The sequence below is a fragment of the Gallus gallus genome, chromosome 5, assembly GCF_016699485.2.
Source record: "Gallus gallus isolate bGalGal1 chromosome 5, bGalGal1.mat.broiler.GRCg7b, whole genome shotgun sequence".
Classification (NCBI taxonomy): Eukaryota; Metazoa; Chordata; class Aves; order Galliformes; family Phasianidae; genus Gallus; species Gallus gallus.
In genome coordinates, this window is record NC_052536.1 from 39,740,618 (window position 1) to 39,767,505 (window position 26,888).

Genomic DNA, 26,888 nt, shown 5'->3' on the forward strand with positions numbered 1-26,888 from the left:
GCTTTCAACTGTTAGTCTTCAGAATGATAAACGTTTTGACATGTTAGGGGAGACACTGGCTCAGTTTATAAGATATGTGTCAGACTGGAAATCACATGATATGCAGGATTCCTGAGATAGTTATTAATGGGCTTCTGAACTTGTGAATAGAGCATGGTAAATCTGGCCTTTGAGATAATTGAAAAGACATCTCTTGTAATGTGAGCAGCAGCACTGAAGGATGATCGCTACTCTTTGGGGACAGAGGATAATACTTTGTTACATGCAATTTGAAGTCACGCACCCAATATTGATCTAGTCTGGCCATGTTTTAACATCCCTTAGCAGCTGCCCAGTGCACTTCTTACTTGTCTTGTTCCTGTCCCCTTCCTATCACAAAAGCTATTTGTTAGCAGAATAACTCCATTTACTTAATGAAAAATGTAGGTTACAGAACTGGCATGATAGCTGAGAAAATAGTTTTATAGAGGCATAGAAGAGTAATTTTAATTTAAAAATGTAGAAGTAGGCGAAAAGTAGAAATGTGAGCTATTTTGCCTGCTTCATTTGCGTATTGTGTTAGAGCTTTCGGTATCATTCTTATTACTGTCTTGATGTGACACGCATCATGACCAAAGAAACAGAGGGACAGGTGATTACTAGTGCACTTGATAACGATACAATGAGATGTGCATGGTACCTGATTTTCACTGCTCTCTTGGAATAAAATATGATCTTAATGAAAATTTGCCAATTTTTTTGCTTAAATGGCTTAAATACACTGAAGTTACTGAGGCAAGTTTTTAGTTCTATAGCATTATTTTGAGTGCAAAATCTTTCCACCAGAGTTCATGGAACTGTGAAGGCATTCAATTAATGATGCGTGTTCCACGGTTCTTGCTCAAAGAAGTTCCTCATTTGAACCTACCCATGAAGGTTTCACTGGACACTGACCATTCACTGAATAATTATTTCCTTAAACAATGAAGGAAAAAATGGATTTAGGTTCTTATAGAAGCTTCTTGCCTCTCATTCTATAATGTTTGCGCTCCTATGTCAAAAGCCACCTTTCTCCTGGGAGGTTGAGTTTGTTGCTCTTTCCCCAAAACTGCTGATAGAGGATGTTGTTTAGGGATTTTGGAGGTCACCTGTGTCACCAGAGCAAAGCCAGGTCACAGAAATACACTTGAATTAGCAGAGCTCAGGGGATTAGCTGCTGAGCATTGTTCAGTGCTTTTTAGCAAGTCCTTCATTTTTAATGCCATTGTATTTTGGGAGGGGCTGTAGTTCAGCTAGAACAAATTCTGTGCCTCTTTCCTACTCCTTTCTGAAATCAGGTGACCAAGTCAGTGTTCATCTGATAGGTGGTACTCCCTTGTAGGATTGCTGCTTTGTTTTATTTTCTAGTGAGATTCCTGATAGTGGTTGACTCACTTCATTTGAAGTGTATTTTTTGTCAATCATGAGTGAAATGGAGATTCATTGTTCTTACTCTTACTGCTGGCTTAAAATCAAAACAAATAAAATGAGTCCATGGATACTCTGGGCTCCTTGCTTACACTGCTTGGACTGAATGAAGAGCCTGTGGTCTACTTCACTGTCAAATTACACTGTCTTGGTTGTATAAACCAGGTCCAGAGGTTACAGGAAGCATTACAAACTAGCATAAATGAGCAGGTTATTTTGAACATAATTTGATGCAAATGCATTATCGATAGATGTGAATGAAACTTATCAAAATGCCAATGAGAAGAGGCAAGAGACGGAATTGTGCAGCCAGATGATAGTATCATACATGTAAAACTGTGTATTGGGTGTAAGTAGTAACAGGGTGTTGGCAGCAGGAGAGGCTGCAATAGCCTTTGAGAGAGAGGATGCCATGGACTTGCCCCCATGCTGGACACAGCTGTCTCCAGCAGACTAACTGCAGGATATAGCTAAGCCTAATAACCCAGCTGATGGTTCTTCCATGACAACATTAAAGAAATGGCAGAAAATGCCTTAGAGAGAAAAGGATGGGAAAAGAATAAGTCATAAACATCAGGGAGAACATCTGTCAGATGAGGAGGTGCTCCATGGCAGAGCAGATACCCTTGTCCCTTGTTTGCCAAAGGGGGAAAATCAGTAAGCAGCTAGTAGTGTGTTTGAATTCCACCAGAGCCAACCCACTACCAAGCATTAGTGGCACAATTGTGTGTAAATGGAAGGGTAACATTTCTTTAAGGACCTTGTTAGTAAAGCTGAGCTAACCTAGTGTGTCACTGGCTAAATTTGAAAATGGCTGTGAGTCTAAAGGTGTTTTGCTTTTTTTTTTTATAATAAGGATGGAAAATAGGCCAAGATAACTAAGGGTTTGTGTCTCATTGATAAATTTAGTCTTCAAAGATTCGTCACAGTGTCTCATGCTGGCTGGCTGGCTGGAGTTGTGCTCCTTCTCACGATCTGTGTGTTCCTGCTTCTCTTTACACATCATCTGTTTGTTAACAGAGTGCAGACTGCTTGCTAGGAAATGTGTAGTTAAGAAGGTGAACAGTAAGCCAAATTTTAGGTGAATTTAGCTGAGACCATGGAACATGAACTCATTTGCTTGCTTGAAAGAACCTCAAAGTCATCAAAAGGACCTGGAATTACCTTTCAGCATACAGGAATACTGTTAACAGATGTAGAAAGGTGCCTTATTCTAGTAATATGAACTCCATAGTCTGACTCTTCTGAAAGCGCTTTGATTATTCTTGATAGGATCAGAATATTCTTTTGAGAATACTTACATCAATATTAGATTTGAAGATTTGATATTGATAAGGTCTCAGCAATAACCTTCATAGTTTTTGTTGCTAGATTCGTGTTACTCACGTCCTTGGTTGGCCAGACCTCAGGATATGAATACCATATCACTTTACATATTCAGAAACATGAGTTATATTTCTCAAAGATCTACTAAGGAGGTGTAAGTTAATACCTAAAATAGGCCAGGCTTTCGTAAGACCTTATACATAAAGAAATTAAGGTGTAAAACAGTCCCAAACGTCAGCAGAAAACTGCAAGCAATGAGTTATACAAAGTTGAAAGTAGGATTAAATAGATATGCAAGATTAATATGATGGTTGGATATCTTCTGTAAAATTTATCTAAGTCTTTACCTTGAATGATAGTCTATAGGTACATGGAACAATCAAGCAGTGGAAACCTCAGGGAGAGCTTTCTTTTAAGGATAAAAGCTGTAAATTAGAACATGTAGTGTATTATAGAAATACAGAATTAGATGAAGCTTGTTCTCTAGATTTCTGGTATGAAAAGGAACAGAAGTTTCTCTGAAATAGGTTAAGAATGGTGGTCAAAAGGTTTTTTGATTGGCTAGGTTTAGGTTCAGCTTATTTTTACAATGATCTGAGGGCAGGGAAATTGTCATTTTGCAAACTCATGGGAATATTGTGTGTCTGTTTATTGGAAAGAGGTGCTATGGTATCTGATGTTAAATAGTGAATTTATAATTATCTAACTTGCGTATTAAATTTTAACTGTAAGAATTCAGGAATTAGAAAAGACAGATATAATCATCATTTCAACTCAAGACAGATTGCATTGTGTTTCTTAGGTCTTTTACACTTACCCTACTGTTAACAAGTTATGAGAATTTTACCACTTTGTACAAGTGATGATTTCACATCTGAATAGGTTTTAATCTTTAATATGGCAATAAAATCTTAATATAAATTGTTGGAAAGACATGTTTCTATTAATACTACTTAATTAAACATTTTCCTCACTGAGGGATTTGTTTTTCAAGGGAAATAGCTTTCACATATGTGAAAGTAATTAATAGAATCTCTGCTTTCCTATTTCAAAGAGAACTTCTGGGCTATTGTTCTGACAGCTTTCAGCACTGATTGTGATTGCCCACAGACAGTTATTCTTGAATAAAGATCTTTCCAGTTATTTACTGTTCTAGCATGTGTCTATTGCTTTCACTGATGCTTGCTTAAACACTTATCAGATGTTGCTTCAAATTTTCTTTATAAACATCATAGACTCCACTTTAAAAACCTCTAGCCCATGTGCTTCAGTGCTTCTTCATTGGTAAGCCCCAGTGAATTAGATACAGAACTAGAACCTGCTGAAAATGGGAGGGTTTTGAGGGGTTCATTTTCCATTTTGCATCACCTGAACTTTTTTTTTTGAGGAAGCACCTTGTCTGAAATTGCATTTGATATTTTCCTACTTTGCTAGTGGAGTCTAATCATACAACCAGATAATAAACACAGTTGCTAAGAGATATCATCAACCCTAAAAACCTATCACTGTCTTATAAATACTTTTTGATGGGGGGGAAAAGAGAACAGTGGACAAACTGATTAATATTTGTTAAGCCTTCATTTAATGGCTTCAGCCTTTGTAATTAACCTTCTGTTTCATTTAAAGTATGCCTACATTTTCAGGTCAAGCACTTGGGGTGGGATACACTGAACTGTCAAAATGAAAGATAAAGTGATGTGCTGGGATCTCCAGGTTATTCACAGTACTGGGAGACTGAGCAAAATGCTATTTAAAATTCACTGTTTTGTGCCAACTTCATTATGCACACTTGTATTACATCAGCTTTTTGGATCAGTCTACCTGTAGTGCCGCAGCATTTGTGTAAATGAGAAAAGGTAGGAGATGACTCATCCTGGAATCCGAAGGTCTTTGTATGCAGCATCAGAGAGGATGTAGTGCATTGAGTACAAATCTTTCCATTCAACTCCCTTGTCCAGCCCAAGACAAACTGTTGCACAGAGCTCTTTTCTTCCTGACTGCTATTTGTTGCTCTCTGGCTGAGCTGAATATTCTTCAAAACATTCACTACAATTATAGAATCATCTAGGTTGGAAAAGACCTTCAAAATCGTGAAGGCCTACCACATACCTCATCTACAGAGTCTCATCACTTAATTACATACCTTATTACCCTAACTAGTTTGCATGCTGGTTTCAAACTGAAATCTTAGGCAGAAGACCCTTATTCCAACCCATTTGTACCTATTACACACTGTAGAGGGAGAAGACAGAGGAGGACTACAGGGTCTACACTGAAAACTTCTCCATTTGCAGTGAAAATGAGAGCAAAAGAAAAAGTAATTGCTGTGCCATCTGCCATTTAGTCTTACTTGGTTGTTTCTCTGTTGTTTTAAAAACAACTATTATATTTGATTACACTGATATAATAAACCTTTGTTATGTTTAAATATAGAACCCAATGGAATGGACATCAGAAAATCTATTTCAGCAACAATCATCTTTAGTAACATAAAAGGAGAGAAAAGGAATATATGTGGGAAATAAAATCAACAGCTCAAAACAAATTCACCCCAGAAAAGTGATGTGAATTTACAGCAATTATTATTCTAAAATTTCATTTAAGCTGAGTTAAGACCAAAACAGGCTCACCTTAGTACTGCTTAATGGGAAGTAGTTGATATTTGGGTAGCCTAAATGAAGAGCTGATTCAGGCTCCATCTAGAAAGAAAAGCTGGTTGAAACTATTGACATTTCTGCTTTTCATTGCAATTATAAGAAACGCTATTGCCACCTCTTGGAAGATGATTAAAATAATTGCCATCTTTTTGTTCTCCTTCAATTGCAATCACTGGATGCCTGCTTTCTTCTGTGTCTTGATGTGTTATGCTTTGAATCTGTTTTTCTAGGGAAAAAGCCAGACTCAGCATAATTGGGCCATTTCCCTGTCACAGTGGTTTCCTTTTGAATCTTGTTACTCTCTACGGGTTGTAGTGAGGTCAATCACATTCAGTCAAATGGCTGAGCAGTTAAAAAGTGTAGTAGAATGAAGTACCTGCTGTCCATGCAAGTTGGACGAAAAATATGAAAGGACAGTCTTGGGAAAAGAGGTGCCTTTGCTGCTGTTAGCAAAACTTTGTCCATTTACAGCTCATGCTCAATTGAATTTGTCCTGCAAAGAGAAAATTTAAGTGGCCTTGTGACATGCAAGTTCTCTCATCAACATTAATGTCATGGCAGTCATGTAGCGTTCCTCTATACTGATTTGCTGTCACAGGAAAGCATATCTGTATGCTCATACAATATCATGGTATGGTACTCCTGAACTGATGTCAAATGACCTTGCAGTATTATGCAAGGTGATCCAGTGTCACAATGCAAAACAATCTCTGACTGATTCAGTGCCGAGCCCCAGTGTAGTGATTATTGATTCAACATTAAGGTTCAGTGGTTCAGTCTTACACCCACTGTGCTATTGCCATCATTATTGACTTAGGAGCATGATGCAGGGTTGTTCTGCAAGACATCACATAGCACTGTTGAGATTCGTTGTCTTTGCATATTGATGCAATGTTATTATTTGTTGTCATAGTCTAGTTTCTCTTATGGAAATTATAATCTATCTGGGACAAAGTTTGTTCATGTTTATAAATTAATAATGACATTATAGACTGAATAATACTTCAGTGTTATGTACTGATATTTGCAAGGATACCAGTGCATCCTTACTCTAATGAGCCAAACCCACGCTTGTTAACATTATATCTCCACCTGTACTCTCACCATCAGTGCACACACACAGCTGTATTGAAGGACAGTTATTAGAGCTAGAAAACTTTAAAGCAAAAAAAGACCATGAATTTAGGGATAAATTTATTATCTTTATGAAACGCTTCTAGTACGTGATGGTATCTCCTTTATTCAAGCAAAGCTCCTGTTGTTTTCAGTTGTCTGTGAACGCTCTGCACTACAAATTATATCCAAGGGTCTACAGGGTAAGTTGAAAATGATGAGTAAAATCTATTTACTGAGTTTGAATACATGACTGTGTAAGTACTTACTGTACAAAATTAACCGTCTTGTGTGCATAACTTCCTTAGCTTTGGCCAAAGCAAACTAAAAAAAACCCTGAGGTTCTATCATGGGACGTAGCATGGATGTATCCAGGTCATAACAGGACTGGAATTTTAGTCATTTTATTTCCTTTTGCTACTTGAGCTAACGTACTAACTAATGGGAGTAGCATTTGTTTTGGCCATGTTGTCCTAAAGATCAAGGTAGGATTTGTATGGGAGTAACTCTTACTATCTTGTAGACAGATGCCAGCAAGCTTCTGGGAAAATGAGGTTTTCCTCCGCAAAGCAGTAGTAAACTAACATTTTCCTCCTTTGGGATGTGAAGAAAGGGCTTATAAGGTCTCTATAGCTTCTTTTTCTCTTACCATACAAGTTTCATTTAACAAAAGATGCCACCTCATTCCACAAACCATCCCAAGATTGTTCATGTTGTTCTGTGTGTTAGGCAATCACAAAAGTGAGTTAATTAATTGCATGAGTCGCTCTCATAGATATTTGTTTGAAGTACAGAAAGTGGTCTAGGAAGTGGCAGAGGCTATTCCTGACTCCAGAGAGGAACAGTACTGAAGGAGCAGAGGTTTGGTTGGTGCTGAAATTTAACAAAGCAAGCAATGTAAGGCAGACATGTAGCATGAGAAACTTCTAAATGTTTTTTATTTTGAAGTTATAATAGCTTGAAATAAGTTATTTTAATGGGAATTGTCAAGCATCAATACTAGTAGGGAGTCCCCTCATTAATAATCTTTAATGTACTAAAAGAATCTGTTGTTTCCCTTTGACTTATCCCTCATTGAGTCTTTGATTCTTGTAATATAGTTCTCATTTAGAAGTTGCTTGACAGTATCGTTTTACTTTGTAATTTCATACTGCAGAAACATTTGTCAAATCTCAAACACTGGATTATGCCATCAAATAAATCAGGCAAGTTTGACAGCATAATAAAAAAATGGGGGAAATACAGAGGATGTTTTTCATATTGGTAATTAGCAGCATTACAGAGGGAGGCAGAGAAGTGTCAAGCAGCAGTTAAATGAGGCTTTCATAGTGATACACTTACAGGTGGCCTGAGGTTAGTTGAACATCTTTGAAGATAAACTGTTAGGTTATTCTTAGTGAGATGGTGTAACTATTGTTTTTGATAACAATAAATTCAATATCTGTCAATGGGTTGTTTTTTCTCTTTCCCTTTAGAGTTTTGTTTTGGTGTTTTCCTTATATTTCATTCATTACGTTTGTTGGATCTTACTTTACACAACTTTGCATCTCTTGCTCTTCTCTCATTACTCTTCAAACTTTCCTCAGTGGAGAATTCACAGGTCACCACTCCATGGACTGCTATTTAAACTCTGGTGATGCTGTGTCTTGTCACTGGTAACAATGTAATCCAGGAAACTGTCACCTTCAGCCTCCTACTGTAGGAGAACAGACTGCCTCATGAGACTGAATGTGTCCAAGTCTATGGGGCCGGATGGCATGCATCTCAGGATCCTGAAAGAACTGGCTGATATGGTGGCCAAGCCGCTCTCTATCGTACCTGAAAAGTGGAAGCATATGGTTTTGGAAGTTGATTAAGTGGATAAAAAGGTGGTTGTTTGGTTGCAGCCAGAAGGTTATGGTCAATGGTTCTATGTCCAGGTGAAGTCCAGTCATGACTGGTGTCTTCCAGGGATCCATCTCGGGACCTGTGCTCTTACAGATGTTTATCAATGACATAGACAGTGGGATCAAGTGCATCCTCAGCAAGTTTGCAGATGACACTAAGCTGAGTGGTTCAGGTGACACAATAGAAGGAAGGGATGCCATCCAGAGGGATCTGGACAGGCACGAAAAGTGGGCTCACGAGAACCTAATGAGGTTCAATAAGGTTAAGTGCAGGGAGGTTACTCTTGAGTCAAGGCAGTCCCAGGTATGTGTGCAAAGTGGGAGAAGAACGCATTGAGAATAACCATGAAGAGAGGGATCTAGAAGTTCTGGTGGATGAAAAGCTGAATATGAGCCTGTAGCTTGTGCTTCCAGCCTGGAAGGGTACTGCATCCTGGGCAGAGTGGGGTGGCTAGTAAGGAAAGGGAGGGGATTTTTTCTCTCTACTATCCTTGCCTCTACAAGCCTGGGGCACCCAACAAAATAAAGATGTGAAATGGCACCACAAATATGATCAGAGGACTGGAGCACCTCTTTTAAAAAGAGAAGCTGAAGGAGATGAGCTTCAGATTAGAGAAGAGAAAGCCTGGGGAGATCTCAATGCAGTCTTTTTGTACTTGAAGTGAGTTTATAAACAGGAGAGAGACTAAATTTTACACAGTCTGGTAGTGATAGGAGAAGGGAGAATGGCTGTAAACTAAAAGAGTGTAAATTTGTTAGATGCTAGGAAGAATTTTTTTTTTTACTTAAAGGGTGGTGAGGTGCTGGATCACGTTGCCCAGAGAAGCTGTGGATGCCCTATCCCTGGAGGTGTTCAAGGCCGGGTTGGATGGGCTCCTGGGCAGCTTAATCTGGTGGATGGCAACCCTGCATACAATAGGGGGTTGGAACTAGATTGTTGTTTTTTTTTTTTTTCAAGATCCATCCCAACTCTAGTTGTTCTGTGATTTTCTGTAATCAAAAATGGCTGTCTTCCCTTTGCCCTCATTTGATTATGAGTATTCTTTCTTCAAACATACTTTTAGCGACAGATATCTTGTTTGTTAAACGATGATGCTGTAACCTAGAGCTGGTGTTGTCAATTCCTTCTTTGTAAGCAAGTGCACATACAGTGTTGTTTGGTTTGTTTTTGTTTGTTTGGTTGGGTTTTTTTTGGCCTTGAGAGCCATATAAGAATGGAATAGACTGGTGTTTTAGCACTGATTAGGACCTTACAGGTATTGAACAGTTACATTTAACTGAACAACTTTACAGGTGCTGTCAAGGAAACAATAATGTTTCCATTCAGTGAGTATGTGAAAAATGAATCAGGGCCATAAAAACATACAAACATACGGTAGAGATAAGATGTGTTAGATTTTGCAACACCTTACTGGCAATGTAGAGTGCAACAGTTCTGGCCTGTACAGATGCTTTCAGAAAAGAAACATCTCTCTGTGAAAGCAAACAGAAGTGAGGTGGTGATCAACTTTGGAGCCTGTGTCTGCGCCTTTGAAAGAAAGGGTGAGTGCAATTTGGGCAGAAGTGGCCAGCTGGAAACCACGGTTTGAAGTGTAGGATGAGATAAGCTAGATAGTTACCATTATACCTGTTTTATAGATGCAGCAAATTAATCATAGATGTGTTACATCACATAGGGATTCATTGGTGTAGACTCCAAGAGTCTCCTGGTATCAAATGGAGAACCCTACCACTGCACTGCTTTTTCTCAATCTAACCTGCTGTATGCCTGAAAAATACCACTACTAAAAAGTTTCTGGAAAAATCACGTTAACGTAACGTAAGTCAGTCAGTAAAGCTAACCAGTCTTTTGTTCTCTGCAAGCTTGGAGAAGGTTTGAAAGCCTTGCTAAAGCCCTTGAGACTTGTTTTATTGCCAGCTAAAGATGGCACTGTCTTTTCTTATGTACTGAGATTATGCAGTATGATAGATTCATGGTGAAGAGTAATTAAATGTAGGCAGCAGCAGAGAGACAATTTCCCTGCACATTTGTTTGCATTCCTATGTCCCCAGCTGTTAGGAGCAGAGGCATTCAGTTATAACTTAGTGATCATACATATATGTATTAAAAAGAAGTGTATACACATGTAAAATTCTGAATGTATAGTTCTCAATTTGCTTGATTTCTAAGAGTGAAGAAAGTGTTTTCATCAAAAGGAGTTATAGAAGTCCACGTGTAGAAGATGATACTGGTCTTTTTGTCTTACAGTTTACAGCTTAAATGAAATTGGGGAAAAATGCCGAGACAAGTGGTGTGGAAGTTAGTGAACTATTAGCTCTTTAGAGCTAGTACAGTAAATCGTTGGAGGATCAGAGGTGACCTCTTAGTAATTAAGAGAAGAAAATTAGGCAGGCTGGGCTGTGAAAGTAAAGACAGTCCATACGTGTTGGGCAGAGAGTGGAAATCTGTGGAGCAGTGCAAAGGTTTGGAGACTGTGACGTGTGGCCATGTCACAGTGACAGATTAAGAAAATAATCTTTGTGGCAGAATTATAGATGGCTATGAAGTGTTAGCAGAGATTAGTGTTGTATCTGCAGCTGTTGGAAGACTGTAAAAGTTAGTGGCTTGTTAAACTTTTATAATATGAACTCTTAAATTCAGATGAACTTCATCGACTGGTATGTTTTATTCTTATTCTGCATTTTATCTTTTTGTTTACAAAGGTGCATGAGATCCTGAAGCAAAACATAGACTAGTGTAAAGCAAAAACAGTGTTTTCTGGCTTTTCTAATCAAGTATGGGTAACTGGGCATAGTGAATTATTTTCACCTGCAGATATAGGGTTAAAAAGATATCTATGAAAGCCATATCATCCTAAGTGTTCATAGACGAGAGGGCATCTGTGTTTTGCGTATTTTCTACTTTTCTTGGGTGTTGCACTGAAAACAGCAGTGCATGGTGAAGGTGAATACTATTCTCTCAGAAAGTTCTGGTCTTCACCATTTGGATGAGAGGAATCTGCAGATATTTATGCCTACACGATTCATACAATATACAATAACTCTCTATGTAGTGAATACCATTACGTATACATTAAACAATACTCTATGGTAGTAGGATACAGAATATATATGTTATGCGTAATGATGTAAACCGTACGTATCAGCAGGCTGCCTCTCAGCTCAAGATATTGGAGTCCAGATTTTCATGTGACATCAGTAAATGAGCAAAACCAAATACAAATCTGAAGGCTTATAGGGCTGGGTGCAGAATTCTTTCGCACCTGTGTGAGTGCTTATAGAAAAGGACATTTGATAATTTTCTGGGGAGTCATTGGATCACAGCACTTGTTTTTAGTATTGATGTAACAAGCCTACCTCTCCTACTTTTCTTTTTTCTTTCTTCTCCTACTTGGGATCTTCACAAGATCACAACTTAATTGACCAATAAATTTGACGAGTGAGAAACTTCCTAGTTGTAGTTACCACTGCTGCTGCAGTGCACTATCAGTTACTTGGGAACCAGAGAAGGCATAAAGTCTCAACTGGCATACTCAGATCAATATTGATACTTTAACAAATAATAAAACAGGTGTTGGTGCAACTTGTACCAGCGTAGATTTTACCACTGAGCCTGAGCAGGCTTTTCTTAAATCCGTAGCAGCTACTGCTTTTTCACCATACCCAGTCAGTTCACTTCCAACCAAAAAATACATTGTTTTGTAAAGTGATTTGGGATATCTGGGGGTTTAAAAGGCTTTTAATTTTTTTTTCTGCATTACCCAATGTAGTACTAAATATAATCACTACAGATGGAACTGTTTTGCCTCCAGTGTCAGTACAATCAACATCATGAGGAGGAACCATCTAGGCATTCATGCTGTGCCGGCAACACAATGTGTTATTCAAAGGTAGGAGCCCAGATAATTTATAATGGTTTTTTGCCATGTTGCTCTTTTTAAGCTAAAATCATCCAATATTCTAATAGGTACTGGCTGCAGATGAGTAGTCTGTTGGAGGAAGGAAAAATTGCTGAATGTGTATTCTTTCAGCTGGAACACCCTTACGGAGAGATGGATATTTAATAATACTGACGTCTAACTAGCAAAATCTTAATGCTTCAGCTTAACAATAGCTTGTTTTCTCTGCAGCCGTTTGGAGTTACTTTCTTCTGTACTGTAATGAAGAGCATCTCAGAAGCAAGGCTCATGAGTAATTACCTTACCTGTCACACAAAAGGACTTTGAGATTTAATTAACCCAAATTAAACCAATACACATACTTACTGTACACATTTATGAGTAAATTTACATGTAAATATTTCTACCTGTGCATAGGGGTGGGTGGGTGTGTATATATGAGATAGCGGGGACAGAGAAGAGAAAGTAGAGAGGGAGCTACAGCATGAGTGCTATGTAAAATGTTCTGTATTTATAAGTGTAAATTCTGCGTATCTTATAGATGTGAGGTAAGACAGTGCTAAGTCTGGATCTATGTGGCCAAGGTACATGAAATAGTCTTGGTTCAGATTTTGTCCTTCTACCCAAAGCAGACCAAAAGCAGAAACAAGTTGCTGAAACTTTTGCTGAGTGTCAGATTTTCAATTCTAAACGTAAATGTGGGGCCATACAGTGGTCTGAGAGAAGGTGGAATTTTTGAATGACCATAAAGTGATGCTTAGTAGAGAAGTAATTCTGGTGGAGGAAAGTGTTATCTGTTTCATTCTGAGACTCTGAAGTGGAGACGTTTGGTTTTCAGTGAGCAAGGGGTTAGCCTCATTTCAGCCTTTCTCCTCTGCATGGGACAGTGAATGAAGAATAAATTGGTTTAATGGTTGTGAGCATGAGTTTTGAAATGGTTTGAATCCTGTGCTGATAGTAGGAATTACAAGATGGGGGGAAATTGCATGTTTCCTTTTACACTTGTCTGCATTAATTTATTCTGCTTTGTTGTTACATTTATCTTTCCTTGAGAAAAAATATACTGTTGAGTTTAGCTGCGTTTATTTGATGAGTCAAGCCACTGACATGCATCTCGACGATTGTTACACATATATTGCTTCTTTTTGCTTATAGGTCTGGGCATAGGAACTTGCTTATGTGTTCTTTATAATCCAAAACCTAGTAAAAGTAACTCAATGTTACTGACAGGGTTACTGAAACAAGGAGTCAATCTTTGTCTCCTTTTGTCCTGTTATCATTATTTCTTCATTTGAATGGACATTCTTCAACCTCATCTCTATAATTCATGAACAGCTGAGAATCCCAGTTTTAATCCTCAGCACAATGAACTGCGGTGTTACCAAGACCCACCTTGGTCCTCAAGTCATACCAGCTCTGACTTTCCCAGAGCCAAAGCTGATTTAATTCTGTATTTATTATGCAATTAAAATTCTTCTTGGGAGCACTTTTCTAAAGTCCTTAAGCAGTGTTGATTTTTAGAGAGCTTCTAAATGTCGTTAAGTGTCCTTTTTGTTGGCTGGCTGAATGCTTATCAGGAAACTGACCTGCTGTAGGGAACCTGCTTTAGCAGGGACGTTAGACTTTGATCACTAGTGGTCCCTGCTAACCCCTACAATTCTGTGAATTCAAAGTGATTATGATTTCTCTCCCATACAGGAATAGTAAAAAATGCAAAGCAAGGTGGGGGAGGGGGGGGGGGGGGGGGAGGTTGATCATCAGTTGAGTATGGCTCTATCATTTCCAGTAGTGTAAACAAATTGCTATAGAGAATAAGAAGGTATTGTGAAAGATGAAGTTTAAACATACAGTGTGGCTCGTTCTCCTAATAGAAGTTGGAAGAGGTATGTAATTTACTGTTTTTAAACTACTCTTTTGGTAGTATAAACATTAGTCTGCCTATTCTTCTGGCTTCTGACTGATCTGACTTGCCTGTTGTTTTGTGTGCAGTTGAGAGCCCATAATGAAATGAGTTGAAAGCAGTCTTGAATTCTATGAAGTATGCTCGGGCATCAGGCTGTTAGCTATTCCAAAATAGTACCGGTCAAGCAGCAGTGCTGAAAAACTTCAGAAAACCAGCTTTGTTTCATTTCTGTGAAGGAGTACATGGATAACATTCAATACCTTTTAAAGATTCTGTTCAAAAAAAATCTGTCATTCAGTTCTCATAGTCTCCTTCAGTGTCAGCTGAACCAAGTCTTGTGAACTTTACATACCTAAAGAAACCTTGCCTCTCAAACATGGTTGTTAAGAAGTATGGGCCTGTAGGTTTGTGTAGCGTAGACCTTTCGTGACTACTATGAAATGAGAGGATTTAGCTTGGATTTACACAAGTGAAAATGGGAATGGACTCTGGCTACTTTCTCTTCTAGCAGCATTAATCAAGGCTCAAGGGAGAGCTCTCCTCCTGTTATCAGCGGAATGGATACTTCTGGTTCACTCCGCCATGCTGAGCCTTAGGAAAAACATTATTTGCATCAAGCGGAGAGAAGCTGTATCCCATGTACACACACAGGAGACAATGATTTTAACAGATCCTGAAGGTAGATGTTATGGTATATCACAAACGCAAAGGGGTATAGTGGCCTATGCCTTTAAGGTGCTGGCTTATCATTGCCTTGCACTTCTTTCCTTGAATCTTAGTGAGGATCTTACCAGGATGTAATTGGCACTAAACTGAATTAAAGCCCTATCTAGGAACAAGATTTTGATAATACTTGCCCCAGAAGTGGTTCCTAAAATAATAATAATAATAATAATTTGGGGTATATCCAAGGGCTTCTCAAAAATCTACCTCAAAGTGGACATGATAAAAGAAGTTGTAAAATGATAAAAAAAAAAAAAAAAAAGTTGTAAAACCTGAATAGCTGTACTGTTCTTGAAAGCTTTGACTAGACTATTGGTTTGAGCAGCAAACTAAGGCTGAGATAAACTTGTAAAACTGCTTTGGCTCACTGCAGAGGGTGGTTAAAGGTGGCTAGAGCAGAGCTAATGGAAAAACACAGGGAATAGGCTGAATTAGTAATGATGTCTGATACCAGACTGTGTGTGCGCTCCACAATGCATGCCCTGACTGCTTCTGTCACACTAGTATGCAGTTTTAACTGAAAAATGAGTTTGAGTATGAAAGGCAGATTAAAAATGATAGATTATTTAAATAAAATAGCCCTTTGTGTGTGAATGATGTTCAACTAATGATAAAGCCTTAAACTGATCTTTCGTACATTCCTTCTTCCAAGCTTCCTTTAACTCCTCTTGAAAATTGCTTGCAGGCAGTTAAGCTAAGAGCAAATGTAACATTTTCTACACTGGCAGTGGCTCTTAACATCCCCCCTCCCCCTCCTCCCCATTTTTACTGGTGCTAAGTTTTAGCCTTCTCTGCAGTCATTGCTATTCTACAAAGCAATGAGAACAGGCTGCCCAGAGAAGCTGTGGGTGCCCCATCCCTGGAGGTGTTTAGGGCCAGCTTAAATGTGGTGCCCTGTGTGGTTTGATCTAGCAGCTGGCAGCCCTGCCCTTGGTATGGAGGTTGGATGAGATGATTTTTAAGGTTCCTTCCAACCTAAGCCATCCTGTGATTATAATATAATGGGTGTGGTGACAGATAAATGAGTGGCATCTGTGGCCATTTATGGACTTTTACTATGCTAACTGGCTCAATGCTTCGCTCACTTGAGTGATGTAAAAGTAACTTGAAGAGAAACTCGGTTTCATTTGCCACAGATGTTATCTTTAAATATCTGTCCCTTTCTCCTCCCTTTCCCTCTTCCTTTTTTTTCTTTCCCTATAGTGAAGCCAAAGGCTAGCTAACCATAAGTGGTACTGCTTTACAATTCTTCATGCTTTCTTTTTAGGAGAGAAAATAGAATATTGGTCAGTGGAGGTAGTCTAAAAATATAGGTTTTGTTCTGCAACAAATTGAAAATTTGTGCCCTATGTACAAGATCTTCTGTAATCTTTTTGATACTAATCACCTACAAAATGTTTTGTGGTAGGTGTTTTCAAACATCTGTATGTAAGTGTTTAGCTGGGCAGATGATGGCCATAATTCTTGGGAATTCCTCTGGGTTTGTCTATCTTGCTCAGTCTTTTGCCAGAGTTTGATGAAAGGGCAATTGAAAAACTGAGTTTTGGTGCAGTGAGAAGGGTGGCATAGTCCATGGAGTTATTCAGTTCATGGCGCGCTACTTCATGGTTTTGGTAGTTTAATATTGAGTTATTTTAATTCTTGGCCTTGTCCAAGTAATAATGTTAAAGGTGGTACTTTAACAATACCTTGTGTTATTTACTTAATCAAAAAGGTTCTTATTCAATGAATATCAATCACCAGCATGCAAAACCAAATACAATCCAGTCATGAGGAAACCTGTCATTTGTGCTGTTCTCATCTGTGCTTTTGGCATGTGATTTTGTAAACTGGAGCATTATTTATAAAAATGTGTTTAATGTTTGTAAGTTATTAAGAATTCAAAAGAAATGAGACTGATAGAGTCATGATTTAGAAACTAGAGGACTTTTGTTTGTTTGACAGAATCACCCATCTAGAGCAAGATGGAAATAACTTTGCCACCTTTTTCGAACTGGGCTTTGGAACAGCAGTAACACTGCAAATGGTGGAACTGTGCAGCTGGAGAAATGTAGTGGCTCACATTGGAGCTAATGAGGTTACTCCAGGTTAGGAACTAGATCTAGGGAAGAGTATTTCTTGTGTTCTTTCCCCATCACCCACATGCCCCCTGCCACACGTTTGCAGTTTAGCTGCAGTATCATATTCCACTCAGTAGGTTTCCCTGCACTGTTTATTCTTTCTCTCTGCAAAGCTGTTATATCTGCAAAGCTGCACAATAGATTCTAAAAGACCACATGCCGTGTGCACTAGACCTGCTGTTCCAAAGTATATTGATGTATACGGTTCTGTATACACCTGTTATTTTAGAACTGCAGATTGTTGTATGGTCTTCCATTTGCACTCATGCTTTTGTTGCAGCAGACCATACCTGAATCTGTAGGAACTATAACGTCTGACTATTGGCTTGAGAGCCTTGTTGTTGAGTATAGCACAATTATTTAGTTGTTTTAATATCTCGGTGTACTTTTATTTAAGGGATCAGCTGTATGCAGTTAGCTACTACAAGTAATACCAAAAGAAAAAGGTCACTCTATGTGAATATATAATCACTGTGTAGGTTTTTCAAATGTCAGTGAATTTGTTTGTACCAGATGCAGTACAATCAAAATGCAGAGAATCAAAGGTGGAGGTCAGAGAGGAAAAGTCGTCTTTCTTCTGTAATTTCACATCTGCACTGTTGTACTGCTCTATGAATTTTCATCTTCATTGGTATTCTGTAATTTGTCTAACTATTCAAGAACTTATATGACTATAGCAATTGTAATACAGAATTTATGATATTAGAGACATAAGATTGACGACCACAAGGGACAGATAAGTTACCTTGGGGCAATATAACAGTAAGGCAATTTAGTAGTGCTCTCTCATCACAGCTCCATCCCCTGTTCTCCCTGTGTCAGCAGCATGAGAGAGGCACTAATCTCTGCCAGTGCTCCTATACTAAGACTGTCCTTCTGCAGTGACCGAGATGTGCTTCTTGCCTCCCTGCACTGCATTTATACTGCAAGTCACAGTGCTTGTAAGGAAGTGCAGTGCGATATTTTTGAGAGGTGTTTCCTTTAACCATGGCCACAATTTCTCATACCCTTACATTTTACTCTAACAGAAAACCTAATTGCATAATAAAATGGAAGGCATGGGTATGATCTGGTACTTCATGATATGACTTCTTTGGGTGTAAGCCGAAGCATGTGAAATGAGTTCCTGGGTCTCCATGCAGCTGTTGAGATGATTGCAGGCATGTTAAAGCTATGCAGAGGCATTACATTTAAAATGAGTGAACACGGTCATCTTGCACTGCTTCCAACTTTGTAATCAGAAATGTGTATAGTAATGGTCCATATCGAAGGGAATCTTTTACTGTTGCTATGTGTGCAGCACTTCTCACGTGTATATGGAAAGTCACCAAAGCACTTTTCACTAAGTAGATATAAATAAAAGGGAAGCTGTTAAATTTGAAACTGGCAAAGTAAATGCCATGAATATGCTTTAGTGTTGAGTGCAAGTAAATAACAGATGTGTTGTCAAATTTATTGGCTTATATTTGTAGCAGAAATGAAATTAAATATGCACCACTGTGGTAATGTAGCCAGTATTGATATTGCTAGAGGGATTTAGTCCGTGGCATTATCTAAAATAAACATTTTCCATATAAGAAAATAATACGTATTCACTATTTTAAATCTGTCAACATTTCTATCCCCATCAACTCCACTGTACTTTTCCCCGCTGCTACTCTCAAGCATTTTTCAGGTTGGTTTCCTTTTCCCACAGGAATGGAAGTATAATTCTGGGAGGCAAAGCTGAGATAGCTTGTATGCAGCTCCAGCTGACTACTTCCTTGCCTTCTGCTTTTCATCCCACTAGTGTGGGAAGATTTTTATCCCTGGAAGTCATTTCCATTAACCTCAAGTAGTCAGGCTGTGGTTTTACAGACAGGAGCAGTTTGAGACGCAGGTAGTTTTATGCTGGTAAAAGTGGTCAGTCACTTTCTAAGTGGCAACAGCTGTGTCCACCTTGCTAATGATGGGCAAGTGCTGTTACCTACAAAGTGGGCATGTGTGCTTTAACACTCTCACTGGGTGTTAGCAGTCAGTCTGAGGGTAATTGCACAGACTTTTCCCCTTCTACAAACAGCTCGGATGCAATTTCGTTTCTTGAAGGCTGAGAGAGGATGAGTGGTCAGATGCTAATCCTACACCTTAGAGAGTTAAAAAAGCCTGAAGAAGTGGAGGAAAAAAAATCATGAAAGTAAAACAAAGCGAAGAAATCATGTAAACAAATTAATTAATTGTCTGGAAGTGAAGTGTATGTTTGTAATTTTGCCCCTGTCTAAGGGAAATTGAAGTTCATTATGTTCACTAGCTGATTTAAAAGCTTTTTCCTGCACAGCATCACCTAGAGAGAGAAAAGAGAGGGAGGCCCATTTGGAGCTCAGGCATTGGCTGCAGCTTCAATTAAAAGAGAAATTCATTACTGGCAACCTCCAGAGAGAGGGCTGTCACTTCCCTTTTTGGTATGAGGAAGGATACTGCAGTTTCTTTTGCTGATTTGCTCCTTTGTTTTAGTCTGGAGCCTTAGTTTTATACAGAAAGAATTGTCTTACACTAGTAATCTTGAGATGCAGATACAGTCAGAGATTTGAGACCATATTTGGTGGAAGGCTATGGTATTTTTATTTTTTTGCCAGTATTTACTGTGATGTTTATGTGAACAGATAGCTTAACACAGAAGGAAAGGAGGGGACTTAAAAATTCACTTTATCTCATATTATGAATTCTAGGGTTGATGCTGAGTGAATTTAATCACAGAATAGCAATTAAATATTTCTAATTAGGTGCATATGTATTATATTAAAATTCTACAGCATGCTTTTCAGCATCTTTAGCTGCCAAATGCAAATGCCTTTAATATATCTGACCATTGATGTCTGACAGATCCCCAAGCAGTGTTCTATTCAGGACCATGGAAATATGTAGGGAGGGGTGGGATCCCCTTTCTCTGAAAGGTTGGACAAAACGCTTGGAAGGGAGAAATAAATTTTTTCTGAAAGCTTTTGATGTTAGATTTTATTTCAAAGACTTCCCAAGCTGTCTGAGCAGGAATGCTTAGACAAGGCTACTGTAGTGATGTGAGTTCAGGTTGTTGCATTCTGTTTGTTTTGCCTCTTTTCCTTTCTTATTTTCTAATAGGCATTTTATTTTTCTGTGAAGCACCCACAGATGGTTGTGTTGTCCTTTCCTCCTTTCACTGCAAGTGCAAAAATGCAGATAAACAAGAAAAGCACAGCCTCCATCCTGGAATTAGTAGACGTTAAAGTGAATGTTTTTTTTTTCCAAAAGAAAGGTGTTTGGCAGTTCTCCAACCCTTTCAGCAGGTTTAGTATGCCTGAGGGTATGCCACATGTACTTCTCCGAAATATTGTAGCCCACTGTTTTGGACATCAGAGTGCTTGAGGGAAGGAAGTGCGTGTTGGAATATGCACAGATGTGTTAGTCCTCTGTGGTCAGTAATATATACTGATTAATGAGTGCTGGATCAGGGTCAAGAATTTTCTAATTGGAAATGTTAATTCCCTAAAAGCAAACTCTTCCATATGAGTATCTCTGATGAAGAGAAATCTTTGAAAGAAACCAAATGCATTACCAGTGGAAACCTGTCTAGCTTCTTGAAAGGTGCCCATCCAGCTGATGGCTTCCATCTCCTGTCCCATCTATTATGGCATTTTAAACAAATTACCTGGAATAGGTCCCAGAAGTATGGGATAATGATTATTCCATAGCAGCTTACCTGTTTGCAAACCTGGAGTATGCAGTTCTATGGACACCCAAGTTACTGATTTCTTTGTGACTCAGGTTTCTGACACCAGGAAATAATAGAGGATCTTACAGGTGCTTGGGAGAGGCTTCTGCAAAAAAATAAGCACCTAGGGAAAATGGGAAACATTTTATTTAGGAAGCTAAAATACTTTTCGTACCAGGAACCTGCTTGTACTTCGAACATAAAATAACTTGCTTTTTACAGAAATGATTCTGTAAGTGAAGATGAGGGACTTTTTTCAATTCCTCATCTTTAAACCTTGATTTTTCCCCCCCCACACAAAGACAAAATTACAATTTCTTCTACTTTCAGGGCACATCAAAATGTTGTGGAGCACTTATTTCAGATGAATGTTTAAATATGTATCTGTTGTCAGAATGCAAAGAGTCTAAAGCATTTCGCATCATCTGCACTGTTTCCTATGGTACAAGTTGGAGGAGAGCTAGAGCAAAGAGTGCAGTAGCCAGCACTTAGCAGAGCTCTGCTCCAAGCACCATCTTTCCATTTGTATCTTTTGTCCCCCATTCAGTTATGATTCTTGATCTTTCTTGTGACAGAAGATATTGAATACTAGGCTAGACAAAAGAATTTAGGTCTGTGCAGGCGGAGTGCATAACTGGACTTATGCTATAAAGCCAAACTTGTGGAGGAGGTAGCATGAGTAGCATTTTGAAGTTTTCCCCTCAGTGAACTCCTGATTTATGACAACAGGACATAACTCCTGTTCTTCATTGGTGGGGGGAGTATGAGACTGATGAAAAGGGAGAGGACACGAAGACTTTTTAGCAGAGTCTCTTCCCCAACCCATATACTTGGCTCTTCCTTCTGTGTCTTTTTTTCCTTCATTTCTTCCTTTCTTTTACAGTTACGTCTTTGAGTCTGAGATATATTTTGTAATATTTGTGCTGTCCAATTGTGCCCTGACCTGTGCTCTTTTCTGTTAGGACAGTTTAAATAGTTAAAGCAATATATATAATTACAACAAAGTGAACGTGCTTATTCCTTGATGAATTTTTAAATATAAAATGGCAAACATTATTACTTCAGCTAATTTGTCTTTTCAAGAGAAGTACAAACAATAAATACCATTCATATTGCCCAATGTTATAGACCCTACATTTTTCCGTTGCCTCTGCAAACTGGGATGGGGTGACAGGGAGAAAAAGCCAATTGCTAGGCTTTTTCTAGTTATAATGTGACAGAAGTTCAGATTCTTTCCTGCTATGTCAGAACAGATTTGCTTATTCCCTGCTGTCACCAGCATTTTCAATTAATTGATGTTGTCATACCTTCCCTCTTCCATTAGTCTGTCCATATGTTACAGAAATGTCATTATTTTCTGGCTAATGCTGGTTCTGATCTTTATGATTTCTTCAGTAAGTTGTGTTCTGTTACCTCCTACCTCATGGTCGCAACAAAATGCTTTGAAGGGTGTTTTATCCTATAGGTACGTGCTCCAAAGTGTTCAATTCTCCCACCACCTAGTTCCACTTCAGTTCATATGCTAAGGCTGCCAGTCATAAAGGGCCCAGACATGTCTTCCTTTTAAAATCTAGTGGCAAAATTAGAATAACTTTAAATGTTCAAGGTTTGATCATAAAGAAATGGCACAAATAGAAAAGATCTACACAGGGCACTGTGCATTAAAACCAGCTCATAGAAATGAGTATTGAGGGAAGCTCTGTGTAAGGAGACAGTTTGGACAGTTTCTGTACCAAATAGTTTTAGAAGATGCAGAGATCAGCAGAGGAAATAAAAGATGATTAGGGAAGGTGAGAGTGTGCTTGCAAGATGATGAAAGCATAGAATCAAATTAAAATGTACTTTAAGGTGAAGACAGTCTGCATATACCTTGGATTGGATGCATAAAGCATGCAGCTTCGTGTTTATACACTTGGCAAGACTTTCGGGATGATTATTAGAGTCTTGGAAGTATTTATTCCACACAAGTTTTCACATTTCAATGGAAGTGCCCAAACTTTATTCTTTTTGGAAAGTTTCTAATGAGGCAGCATTGCCTCATCTGAACCACATGGGTAATTTTATTCACTCTTCTAAATAGTATTGTAATGCAATGGAATCCTAATAATGAAATGGACTCATTGTCCATCCTGTAAAGAGAGCAGGAGATATTTCCTACTTCACTGAACTTATGATGTAAGCATAATGTAAGAGGCTGCACTGGAACAAAGCATGTGCTTCCTGAGTGTGAGTGAATGTACATCAGGGAGCATGGAGCTGTAGGGGTAGTAGCAGCCATTATGAGAGTAAATAGGCAATAGTTTGTGAAGGTAATGAGTTCTTTGTTACTTCTACCATTAAACAACTCTTTTGGCAGCCGTGTATCCTTTCTTGAAGGGTACCTGTTTATGCATCAGTGCTGTGAGAGATCTCAGTTTCTTGCAAATACTTGCATGTACGTTAGAGGCAGAATGAGTAAGGTCTTGAGACTGTAGGGAACATGGTGGGGAAGGTGATGCTTAGCACGTTTGCTCTGACGACGTATTTGGAACTGGTCTCTGATTATAGTAGTAGGCCTCCCCATTTATTTGTTATTTCTTTAGGATTTCTTAACTTCCCAAGTTGGCATTTCTTCTCTTGAGTCTTTGACTTCTGAATAATTTACTCTTGCTAGCCTTACTTCTCTCTGTAATTTTTACCTTTTCTGTCGTTCTACAGTCTCTCTCCCAGTTTTCTCATTTGCTTGTTTGGTCCAAGATTATGCAGCTTTGTGGTATCAGTGCCGGGCCTTGGATTCTTGATACACAGTTTAATAATGGCGTTGTGGGAGGGGAAGCTACAACAGTGGTTATAGTATGCCGAAAGATAGGCTTTTATTGGCAGAGGGTGGTAAATGTCTTTGCTAGTATTTTTGAAGTTAGTGCTTGGTTGGGGGATGTTATGCATCAGCTTAATTGTGCCAGGTTCCTGGAATGAAAGAGTAAGCAATGGCTTTGTCTTCATTATAAAGTACTAAAGGAGAATAACTGTGAAGTGAAGGAGTTGTATCTGAGGAAATAACATGAGTGTCCATGTGGACTTATTCTGGGCTGATTTTAATTTGTTGCTGAGGAGTGAATCACTGTCAATCTTTGGAATACATGAAGTGCACTTCTCATCTTTCAGCTTGGTTACTCTGATGTGAAGCAAATTCTCATAACTGGGGACAATTGGATGATTTGCTTCAAAGTGCACGCTTTGCACCACTTCACTTTCTTGGCTGAATGAAAAGTTATGCAGTAACTTTTGGTACATTTTGGTTCTCTGTAGTCACATTTTAACTACTAGTTGACATGTATTCAGTACTCGCAATTAGATCACACTGTAGAAATATTATAGAAGAAAATTTTACTTCATAGGAATGGTTTGGGGTTCACTGGCTGTTGATTAGTTGGTAGAGCCTTGAGTGTCATAAATCCCTGGACACTGGCCAGTACTGCTAGACTGTTGTTTTCAAATGACTGAAGTTAAGTTGCTCAGTTATTGTCACAAGTGCCTGCCGTTAAAGGATGTGTTTTTAAGACCAATAGACAAGTGCAACAATATTTTCCTGTAAACAGAAGGACCAAGAGTTTAAGATTTCAGTTGTTACTCTGTGGCTGGTCCTATGACCTGTTTTTTTAACAAAACTTGGAGTGATGCACTCCGTTTGTGAAGACTTGAAATGGAATCTGGCTTGGAGGTTCCAGTTTGCAGCATCTGTAGGCTTGACAGTTTATTGAAATCATTGTTAGTTGTGCTTTTCTTTGACTTTGGCTGAAGGGTGTAGGCTAGGCGTGTGGCACTTGAAATATATGAGTTTATTGTAGGAAGCCAACAAAGGAAATAATGAGGCAGGGAAGAGGGAAAGTGGGAGATGTGGTGAATCAAGGTGAACCTTTTTGCTTTACAATGAAACATGCTAGTTTGTGGGGGGTGGTAGAAGGGTTCAGAGGGGTTCTCCAGGTTGCTCAGAATTAGGAAAACAGATAACATTTGCCAATACAGCCTCTGAAGCTGTGACCGAGAATGATAGATTTTTCTTTTCGAGTAGATTTACTTTTTGATAAGAGCTTATCACTCCAGCCAGAACTATTCATCAACCTTTCCATCGATAATGTAAACCTAAGACAGCTCCACCTCTGTGATTCACTCATTTACAAAATAAGTAGAATAAATTAAATAAATGGAGTATTCTTACTGTTTTTCATCTGAGATTTAGCAAAAGGGAAGAAACGTCATTTAGAGAAGCTGTTGTCCATTGAATGGTCTTAAAGAAGCGTTGGAGGTTATCTAAATAATAATGCACTCTCTAAAGGCTGCCAACTAAGGCCTAGTGGGTAGTGAGCTGTAGCATTTCCATGTTGCTGCCATCTGTTTAATGGCCATCCATTTCAAAAAGCAATGCATGAGTGACTGGATTGGTCCAGTTCATACAGGAGAAGGGTTCATGCTGCAGAAATTGATGTGATTACTGCCACCTCAAAAGATCAGGAACCATGATGACAACAGTCCCTTCCTAGCTTTGAGGCAGAGCTCTGTGCTTATTGCACAGTATGGGCATGTGGACACAGTGCTTTCACAGCAGCAGTGATCACTGCTGAGATTTCTTAGTAGCAGAAGTTCCAGGTACCATGTGTGGATGTTATTGAACAGGCAGAAATACTACGCTTAGAGCTCAGTACTACAGCTTCCATGGCCTCACTTGTCTCTATAGTCTTAGATTTATCCTGACCCAGCCTCTGCCCTTTGAATAACACCATGCAAGTCTGCCCTCTTAGTCACTGCTTCCTGAACTTTACAGGTGTCAATCAATATTATGATCTCTTATCAACAGCTGAGCATACACTGTGTAGACTGTATGTAACTTCATGGAAGTTGTGGAACAAGGGGAGCTATGCTGAGGTTGAGGCTCTGAACCCAGCACAGACAGCACCCTCTATGTTGCCCTGTTTGTCCTTCTCTTTTCTCTAATCCAGATGTTACCAGTATCTTAAGCAGCTGAGGATACTGGAGTCAGAGCACATTTTATGTGTTTACATTGTGAATGAGCTTTTTTTGAACCTCAGCTCATTTGCAGTAGGTGCCACATTGTGTTTGTTTTTTTTTTTCCACTCTTCTGCTGTCACTGACAAAAAGTGCTTATGGTCTTTCTACCAACCCCTAAGTAAATACTTTAGAGTCAGGCATTCTTAAAATGTTCTGCCTGCTGCTGCTGAAGCCTGGACTAAAACCCCTGAGGTCTCTGGAGGTTAGTGTAGAGCTGCTTGATGCAGAACACCATGTGGCAGAGCGGCTCTATGAGTTACAATAGATGGTTCCGCTGGGCTGCTCTTCAGTCTCAGGACATCTTGTTTGCTGCATCCAGTGAAGATAGGAGAGGGAAAAGTTTCGGATTTCTCAGACACTCAGTGCTGGAGATGGGGGGGGGGGGGGGGGGAGGAAGGAAGAAAAGGAAATTGGATAGCTGAAGGAATAAGGAATGTGTATATAAATAAAAAGAGGAATACAGGAAAGTGAAAGAAATTGGTCAGGCAAAACAAATGCAAGCAGTTTGATCTGTGAAAATTTTCTTTCAGCCAAAGTACAAAAAAGAACAATTTCTTTCAATAAGCAATATTTTAGGTTAATGGGACTGCTGGAAGTGCAGCGTTAGTGAAACGATGACTATGGTTTGGTGCGTTTTGTTGTTTGTGTTATTTTGTAGGGTTGTTTTTTTCTTTTTTTCAGAACTCTGTGATTGTATTAATATCCTGAAGAGTGATGGGAGAGCCTGGGGTGCTGCCACAACTGTGCTCCTCTCCCTTTCAGCATTCCTCGAGGAAATAGATTCAGTCTTGCCCTTTGAGAAAGGGCGGTGTTGAATTACGGGCTGTGTGCTGTGATGAAGCAGGCTTTCCGAGTGGGGATTGAAATGGAGAGGGGAAGTGAAATGGTTGCATTAATGTCCTTGAGGTATATCTTTGTATGACTATGAGTCTGTAAACATATCAAATGAATGTTGGCTTTCGATTCCAGCAGTGAGACTAGCACAGCTCTGGTGAAGAGGCAACAAATTTAGTTCCTCTTGCTCTAAATACCAAGTAGCAACCTC

At 39.0% G+C, this 26,888-nt stretch overlaps 1 protein-coding gene across 46 annotated transcripts in view; it reads left to right on the forward strand.

The window, feature by feature from the left end:
* Positions 1 to 26,888, forward strand: part of NRXN3 (neurexin 3) — a 941,045-nt gene that overhangs the window by 711,040 nt on the left and 203,117 nt on the right. The window lies entirely within an intron of this gene.